Consider the following 10,377-nt stretch of genomic DNA (forward strand, 5'->3'; position numbering starts at 1 on the left):
AAATCTTAAGTTGCATGATTGAATTACAAGTTAAGTGTTTGAATGAATTCAAACCAAATTTGAATTTGAATTTCAAATTCAAACATCAAATGATTATCAAATAATTCAAAATTGAGATAATTAATCAAACAATTATCATTAAGCAAGAAAATAAGTAATACAACAAATACATTAGCTCATTAATGAAAATTGGAGCTTTATTGAAATTCACACAAAATACAATGTCAATTACAATATCCAGAATTGAAATATAAATTTACAACACATTACAAGAATTGGAGAAATAGAAAAATAAAAGAAAATAAAAAAGAAAAGTACAAGGATGGATCCTATCCTAAATACTACAAGATCATCTTCACTTGATCTTGGATTTAATGACCTCCATATTCATTTTGATCCATTGTTGATCCCTGCACATAATCACAACAAATAGAAGTTAAGCCAAGTGGCATAGCCACTTGGCAGGTTAGAAAGAAAGGAAAAATTGAGGATATGGATCAGCTCTGCCGAGCTGATCATCTCCAAGCCAAGTTCAGAGTATCAGGTGCACACACACACACAGGCAGCTCACACTGCATGTGTGCATGCTGTACAACACACAAGCCAGAGAGGAGTCACCAAGGGAGGCCAGGCCAAGCTGTCGACCAGGGAGCAAAAGAAGGTTCATATAAAACCTTTTTCCACCGCCAGAACTAGCTCATTCATCGACAGGCAACAGGGTAAGTCACCAAGAACACCAAGAACAGCTAGAACAAGAAGAACAGCCAGTGCTGTTCAATCTGTCCAAACTCACCACTGAACCAAACCAAGAATCACAAGCCACAAGGAGGAGCAGGGCAAGTCAAGCAAACCACCAGAAGCAAAACCTCTACACCAACACACTATTTCTAGGAGCTGGAGTGAGGTATACACATCATCATGAACAAACCAGATGGTTTTGTTCATAAATTACACTGAGCATGATCTCAAGCACACCACAAGGGTAGAAACCCTATATGTGAGTCATCATATGGCTACTAGCCAAATTGGTGCAAGTGAACAAGAGGGAAACAAATAGGAAAGCACCCTGGGAACATTGGCTATGCCAAACTAGTGACATAATCAAAGAAATCCAACAAGGGATGATCCTATCTAGCTAGTCAGATTCACTTTACACCTATAGTTACTACACCATCAGACAGATAGACTATCAAGTGTCTATTCATGTTTATCAACATCAAAGGAAACTGGAAAAACCACAAGGATTCTTCCAGTGAGATATTCCCCAAATCACAGCAAGCCAACACAGGTGGGAGCTACCCTAACAGCAAGGAATTGCTGTCAGGGCCACCTCAACCACTTTACCAAATTCCACAGAGAAGTCATGCACTAATATCATCACCCAGATGGGTTCAAAATGGAGCCAGGGTTCCCAACAGATGTTGGCATCCTTCTAGCTCAATCAAATTAACTGTCAGATGATCACAACTGCAAGCAGTTCACATCATTTATCCACTTAGCCAAGCAAGACAACACAGATAAATGCATTTACCAGTAATCAATACACTAGAATTTTGCAGTGGATCCAATTGATCACTGCAAGCAATAGTAATTGCCTGAGCCAACCACAGCTCACACTAGCACAGGTATGTGTGTCACACAGACACCAAAATGAGCATCGGATAGGCACGACGATAGATAGTGAGCAAAACAACATGCAACAGATGATCATTGGATCATCAGTGCTTGTCAAATTAAGCAAGTGCTTGTCAGAGACAAACCAGACATCAATTCATGAAATACATGAAATAAACAGCCACAGACAAGCAACAATTGAATCACTGAATAACCCATAAACCATTTCTATGATTGTATCCAGAAGCACTCCATCAAGGGATGGAGCTGCCAAGTTAGTAACAATGCTCAATTGAGCATGATCATGAATTATAGCACAGAGATAGCACACCAGGAGCACTGGCACTTGCCAAAGGCAAGGATCATGCATCATGATCAAGCCAGGGAGAAGTAATTGCACACACAGGAGAGGTAGGAGCAAGATAGCAGCAGCAGAGTAACTGAATGAATAAAGCAAAGCATCACGAGTATGCTCATGAGCAAGAGCTCATGAGTTGCAACCGCAAGCTATAGAGCACAATAGCATAGCACGACAGCACGTAATCTATGGCAAATGCACAGCAGACAGCATACGCATAGCAGCAGCTAGCACAGCACCCGAGCTGGCTTGGCGCAAGGCACACAGAGGCGCCGAAGCAACAGCAGCACGGCAGAGCCCGCATCTCCATGAGGAGAGGCAGGCTAGTAACTAGAGCATGGCATAGAGGAGGAGGAAGAAAGGGAGAAGATGGAGGCGTACTAACCTGGAGCAGTGTCACGGCGCCACCATGGCGGTACGGCGGCACAGCCTGGCCACGGCAGCGCCAAGCCATGGCCAAGCCAGGCGGTCGCCGAAGCACGGAGGCTCCAGCGCAGGCACGACGAGGCCTACGGCCAAGCCGCGGCACTTGGAGCGTCGGCGGCGGCGAGATCACCGTGGATCTCCACGCCAGGCGACCAGAGCGAAGAGGGTCGAGGCCGAGGGCAGCTGGTCGTCCGCGTCAGATCGACGCGGATAGGATTGACCGCCGTCGTGGGGCGCGTCGGCTGCGCACCATGGCGGGGGCCAGGTCCGGCGAATCTCGCCGGAATCGAGCGGCGACGGCGGCGGCGACACGGGTCGCCAGAGCGGCTAGGGTTAGGGTTCGGTCGCGCGTGAGAGGGAGAGAGAGGAGTGGGGCTGGTCGAGCCGGACCAGGCCGGTCGGTTCGACCTAACCCACGGGGTTGCACCGACAGGTGGGCCCAGGGGCATTTTTGCCATTTCACAATTCCATTTAAATACATAAACTTTGAAAAAGCACCATAAATACTTAATAGCTCTAACAAAATAATTAAAAATATGAAAATAGATCAGCATAAAATTCTCTATCATAATAAAATACAAAGGGGAATTTTTGAAGACAATTAAGAATAAGTCTTCATTTGATGGTTTAAATAATCATTTATATCACATATATAATTTTCAATAATAAAAATAAGTCCATTAATGCATTTGGACTTTAAAAACACCTTGACAACATTTCAAGGTTGTATTTTACTTTAAATCAAGTATCTCCAAATTATTCTTAGTATTAACCTCTTACATGAAATAATAACGACATCGGAAGGGGGGAACAAACCCTAAAACTGGAATCATGCATAATTGCTTCTTTAACCATTACCCTTAGCGGACAATGATGCTATTTTTCAGAGACAGAGGACAAGGGTCAGTCCACACCTTCCAACTGCAAAACTTTGCAGTGTTCGAGCAAGTTCATCACTTGCTCATGTCATTTGAGTATTTCTATCAAATTAATTGCAAAGTACTATGGTTATCACTATTGCATAAAAATCAAAACCACTACTTTCATAACTATGAATATGACTATGTGGTGGGCAATGGAACCATGGATTGTGTTGATATGGTGGAGGTTCCATTGCACGGGTTTATATCCATCTAGGATTAAACAACAAATGTCGCCAGTGATTCTTGTGCCGTAATACCCGTGTTAACCATAAGATCCGAGTGGGACGGAGTAGTCAAAAGTGTTTCCACCTCTCGTTCATCAACGGATGCGCTTACCGTAGTACGACTTGTGATCCAGGCGGAACAACCGGGAGGGTGGGGATCCCATTCTAATTCCCCACGGTAAAGCATTGCTTGCCGTAGCAGTTTTGTCTTGCGGAACAACCGGAGGGTGGGGATCCCATTCTAATTCCCCACGGTAATGCGGTCTATGATGGGTTGCAGCTACCGGCGTAGGAGTGTATGGTATAGCCCAGCACTGTCGTCGTGGTCGGGGTCCACCCTGAAATTACGGGAATAATGGGACCGGCGTGGACCCAGGGTCGGGGCATGCAACAACGGGTGGGTGTTCGAGGTACCGGAGGAACATGATTGGCTAGACCTTATACCGGGCCTCACACCGAAGGAAGTGTGGACGGGAAAGCTGCCCGGTTGGCACCAAGGTTAAGATCTCTTATGGGTAAAGCAACACACCTCTGCAGAATGTAAAGAACTGTGACCTGTCACTCCCTGTTCCGGGATGAGGAACTGCGAACGCGGCCGGAAAGGAGTGATACGTCTCCGACGTATCGATAATTTCTTATGTTCTATGCCATATTATTGATGATACCTACATGTTTTATGCACACTTTATGTCATATTCGTGCATTTTCTGGAACTAACCTATTAACAAGATGCCGAAGTGCCAGTTCACTGTTTCTGCTGTTTTTGGTTTCAGAAATCCTAGTAAGGAAATATTCTCGGAATTGGACGAAACGAAGACCCAGGGGCCTATTTTTCCACGGAGCTTCCAGAAAACCGAAGAACATACGAAGTGGGGCCACGAGGTGGCGACACCACATGGCGGCGCGGCCAAGGGGGGCCGCGCCGCCCTATGGTGTGGGCCCCTCGTCAGGCCCCCGACTCTGCCCTTCCGCCTACTTAAAGCCTCCGTCGCGAAACCCCTGAGGCGAAAAACCACGATACGGAAAACCTTACCGAGACGCCGCCGCCGCCGATCCCATCTCGGGGGATTCTGGAGATCTCCTCCGGCACCCTGCCGGAGAGGGGATTCATCTCCCGGAGGACTCTACACCGCCATGGTCGCCTCCGGAGTGATGAGTGAGTAGTTCACCCCTGGACTATGGGTCCATAGCAGTAGCTAGATGGTTGACTTCTCCTCATTGTGCTTCATTGTTGGATCTTGTGAGCTGCCTAACATGATCAAGATCATCTATCTGTAATTCTCTATGTTGTGTTTGTCGGGATCCGATGGATAGAGAATACCATGTCATGTTAATTATCAAGTTATTACATATGTGTTGTTTATGATCTTGCATGCTCTCCGTTATTAGTAGAGGCTCGGCCAAGTTTTTGCTTTTAACTCCAAGAGGGAGTATTTATGCTCGATAGTGGGTTCATGCCCGCATTGACACCGGGACGATGGACAGAAAGTTCTAAGGTTGTGTTGTGCTGTTGCCACTAGGGATAAAACATTGGCGCTATGTCCGAGGATGTAGTTGTTGATTACATTACGCACCATACTTAATGCAATTGTCTATTGTTAGCAACTTAATACTGGAGGGGGTTCGGATGATAACCTGAAGGTGGACTTTTTAGGCATAGATGCAGTTGGATGGCGGTCTATGTACTTTGTCGTAATGCCCAATTAAATCTCACTATACTTATCATGTCATGTATGTGCATTGTTATGCCCTCTCTATTTGTCAATTGCCCGACTGTAATTTGTTCACCCAACATGCTTTTATCTTATGGGAGAGACACCTCTAGTGAACTGTGGACCCCGGTCCATTCTTTAATACTGAAATACAAATCTGCTCCAATACTTGTTTTACTATTTTCTCTGCAAACAATCATCTTCCACACAATACGGTTAATCCTTTGTTACAGCAAGCCGGTGAGATTGACAACCTCACTCGTTTCGTTGGGGCAAAGTACTTTGGTTGTGTTGTGCAGGTTCCACGTTGGCGCCGGAATCTTCGGTGTTGCGCCGCACTACATCCCGCCGCCATCAACCTTCAACGTGCTTCTTGACTCCTACTCGGTTCGATTAAACCTTGGTTTCTTATCGAGGGAAACTTGCCGCTGTGCGCATCACACCTTCCTCTTGGGGTTCCCAACGGACGTGTCAACTACACGCATCAAGCAAATTTCCGGCGCCGTTGCCGGGGAGATCAAGACACGCTGCAAGGGGAGTCTCCACTTCCCAATCTCTTTACTTTGTTTTTGTCTTGCTTTATTTTATTTACTACTTTGTTTGCTGCATTATATCAAAACACAAAAAAATTAGTTGCTAGCTTTACTTTATTTATTGTCTTGCACTCTATATCAAAAACACAAAAAAATTTAGTTTACTTGCATTTACTTTATCTAGTTTGCTTTATTCACTATTGCTAAAATGGCCAACCCTGAAAATACTAAGTTGTGTGACTTCACAAGCACAAATAATAATGATTTCTTATGCACACCTATTGCTCCACCTGCTACTACAGCAGAATTCTTTGAAATTAAACCTGCTTTACTTAATCTTGTCATGAGAGAGCAATTTTCTGGTGTTAGTTCTGATGATGCTGCTGCCCATCTCAATAATTTTGTTGAACTATGTGAAATGCAAAAATATAAAGATGTAGATGGTGACATTATAAAATTAAAATTGTTTCCTTTCTCATTAAGAGGAAGAGCTAAAGATTGGTTGCTATCTCTCGCCTAAGAATAGTATTGATTCCTGGACTAAATGCAAGGATGCTTTTATTGGTAGATATTATCCCCCTGCTAAAATTATATCTTTGAGGAGTAGCATAATGAATTTTAAACAATTGGATAATGAACATGTTGCTCAAGCTTGGGAAAGAATGAAATCTCTCGGTTAAAAATTGCCCAACCCATGGATCGACTACTTGGATGATCATCCAAACCTTCTATGCAGGACTAAATTTTTCTTCGCGGAATTTATTGGATTCAGCTGCTGGAGGTACCTTTATGTCCATCACTCTTGGTGAAGCAACAAAGCTCCTTGATAATATGATGGTTAATTACTCTGAATGGCACACGGAAAGATCTCCACAAGGTAAGAAGGTAAATTCTGTTGAAGAATCCTCTTCCTTGAGTGATAAGATTGATGCTATTATGTCTATGCTTGTTAATGGTAGGAATAATGTTGATCCTAATAATGTTCCATTAGCTTCATTGGTTGCCCAAGAAGAACATGTTGATGTAAACTTCATTAAAAATAACAATTTCAACAACAATGCTTATCGGAACAATTCTAGTAATACCTACAGGACATATCCTTATAATAATGGTAACGGTTATGCTAATTATTATGGGAATTCTTACAACAATAATAGGAATACACCCCCTGGACTTGAAGCTATGCTTAAAGACTTTATTAGTACACAAACTGCCTTTAACAAATCTGTTGAAGAAAAGCTCAATAAAATTGATATTCTTGTTTCTAGAGTTGATAGTCTTGCCTCTGATGTTGATCTTTTGAAATCGAAAGTTATGCCTAATAGGGATATTGAAAATAAAATTGTTACTACAGCAAATGCCATCCAAGTTAGAATTAATGAGAATATAAGATTAATGGCTGAACTGCGTGCTAGGTGGGATAGAGAAGAAAATGAAAAACTAGCTAAAAAGGAAAATGTAGCTAAAGTTTGGACTATTACCACCACAAGTAATGTTGATTCTTCACATGTTGCTGCACCTCCTACTATCAATGGTAAAATAATTGGTGTTGGAAATGCTTCTACTCCTAGTGCAAAGCGCGCAAAATTACACGAAACTGCTAAAAGCTACTGAAACTGCTTGTGATAAAACTGCTGAAATTTTTTCCAACCTTGGGGATGATAATCCCATTGCTTTAGATTCTAATGATTTAGATTTTGATGATTGCCACATCTCTGAAGTTATAAAGTTCTTGCAAAAACTTGCTAAGAGTCCCAATGCTAGCGCTATAAATTTGGCTTTCACAAAACATATTACAAATGCTCTCATAAAAGCTAGAGAAGAGAAACTAAAACTTGAAACTTCTATTCCTAGAAAGCTAGAGGATGGTTGGGAGCCCATCATTAAAATGAGAGTCAAAGATTTTGATTGTAATGCCTTATGTGATCTTGGTGCAAGTATTTCGTTATGCCTAAAAAAGTCTATGATATGCTTGACTTGCCACCATTGAAAAACTGTTATTTGGATGTTAATCTCGCTGATAATGCTAAAAAGAAACCTTTGGGGAAGGTTGATAATGTTCATATTATGGTTAACAATAACCTTGTCCCCGTTGATTTTGTTGTCTTGGATATTGAATTCAATGCATCTTGCCCCATTATATTGGGAAGACCTTTTCTTCGAACCGTTGGTGCTACTATTGATATGAAGGAAGGTAATATTAAATATCAATTTCCTCTCAAGAAAGGTATGGAACACTTCCCTAGAAAGAGAATGAAATTACCTTATGATTCTATTATTAAAACAAATTATGATGTTGATGCTTCATCTCTTGATGTTACTTGAGATACACTTTCTGCGCCTAGTTGAAAGGCGTTAAAGAAAAGCGCTTATGGGAGACAACCCATGTTTTTACTCCAGTATTTTTGTTTTATATTTGTGTCTTGGAAGTTGTTTACTACTGTAGCAACCTCTCCTTATCTTAGTTTTATGTTTTGTTGTGCCAAGTAAAGTCTTTGATAGAAAAGTAAGTACTAGATTTGGATTACTGCGCAGTTCCAGATTTCTTTGCTGTCACGAATCTGCGTCTATCTCCCTGTAGGTAGCTCAGAAAATTAAGCCAATTTACGAGCATGATCCTCAGATATGTACGCAACTTTCATTCAATTTGAGCATTTTTGTTTGAGCAAGTCTGGTGGCCTAATAAAATCCATCTTTACGGACTGTTCTGTTTTGACAGATTCTGTCTTTTATTTCGCATTGCCTCTTTTGCTATGTTGGATGAATTTCTTTGAACCATTAATGTCCAGTAGCTTTATGCAATGTCCAGAAGTGTTAAGAATGATTGTGTCACCTCTGAACATGTGAATTTTTATTATGCACTAACCCTCTAATGAGTTGTTTCGAGTTTGGTGTGGAGGAAGTTTTCAAGGATCAAGAGAGGAGTATGATGCAATATGATCAAGGAGAGTGAAAGCTCTAAGCTTGGGGATGCCCCGGTGGTTCACCCCTGCATATTATAAGAAGACTCAAGCGTCTAAGCTTGGGGATTCCCAAGGCATCCCCTTCTTCATCGACAACATTATCGGGTTCCTCCCTCGAAACTATATTTTTATTCCGTCACATCTTATGCACTTTGCTTGGAGCGTCGGTTTGTTTTTGTTTTTTGTTTTGTTTGAATAAAATGGATCCTAGCATTCACTTTGTGGGAGAGAGACACGCTCCGCTGTAGCATATGGACAAATATGTCCTTAGGCTCTACTCATAGTATTCATGGCGAAGTTTCATCTTCGTTAAATTGTTATATGGTTGGAATTGGAAAATACTACATGTAGTAACTCTAAAATGTCTTGGATAATTTGATACTTGGCAATTGTTGTGCTCATGTTTAAGCTCTTGCATCATATACTTTGCACCCATTAATGAAGAAATACTTAGAGCTTGCTAATTTGGTTTGCATATTTGGTTTCTCTAGAGTCTAGATAACATCTAGTATTGAGTTTTGAACAACAAGGAAGACGGTATGGAGTCTTATAATGTTTACCATATGTCTTTTATGTGAGTTTTGCTTTACCGTTCATCCTTGTGTTTGTTTCAAATAACCTTGCTAGCCGGCCTAAACCTTGTATCGAGAGGGAATACTTCTCATGCATCCAAAATACTTGAGCCAACCATTATGCCATTTGTGTCCACCATACCTACCTACTACATGGTATTTATCCGCCATTCCAAAGTAAATTCCTTGAGTGCTACCTTTAAAATCCCATCATTCACCTTTGCAATATATAGCTCATGGGACAAATAGCTTAAAAACTATTGTGGTATTGAATATGTACTTATGCACTTTATCTCTTATTAAGTTGCTTGTTGTGCGATAACCATCTTTCTGGGGACGCCATCAACTATTATTTGTTGGATATCATGTGAGTTGCTATGCATGTCCGTCTTGTCTGAAGCAAGAGAGATCTACCACCTTCATGGTTGGAGCATGCATATTGTTAGAGAAGAACATTGGGCCGCTAACTAAAGCCATGATTCATGGTGGAAGTTTCAGTTTGGACATATATCCTCAATCTCATATGAGAAGAATAATTGTTGCCACATGCTTATGCATTAAAGAGGAGTCCATTATCTGTTGTCCATGTTGTCCCGGTATGGATGTCTAAGTTGAGAATAATCAAAAGCGAGAAATCCAAAATGCGAGCTTTCTCCTTAGACCTTTGTACAGGCGGCATGGAGGTACCCCATTCTGACACTTGGTCAAAACATGTGCATTGCAAAGATCCGGTAGTCCAAGTTAATTAGGACAAGGTGCGGGCACTATTACTATACTATGCATGAGACTTGCAACTTGTAAGATATAATGTACATAACTCATATGCTTTATTACTACCGTTGACAAAATTGTTTCATGTTTTCAAAATAAAAGCTCTAGCACAAATATAGCAATCAATGCTTTCCTCTTTGAAGGACCATTCTTTTTATTTTTATGTTGAGTCAGTTCACCTATCTCTCTCCACCTCAAGAAGCAAACACTTGTGTGAACTGTGCATTGATTCCCACATACTTGCATATTGTACTTGTTATATTACTCTATGTTGACAATTA

The sequence above is a fragment of the Lolium rigidum genome, chromosome 2, assembly GCF_022539505.1.
Source record: "Lolium rigidum isolate FL_2022 chromosome 2, APGP_CSIRO_Lrig_0.1, whole genome shotgun sequence".
NCBI classification, from domain to species: Eukaryota; Viridiplantae; Streptophyta; class Magnoliopsida; order Poales; family Poaceae; genus Lolium; species Lolium rigidum.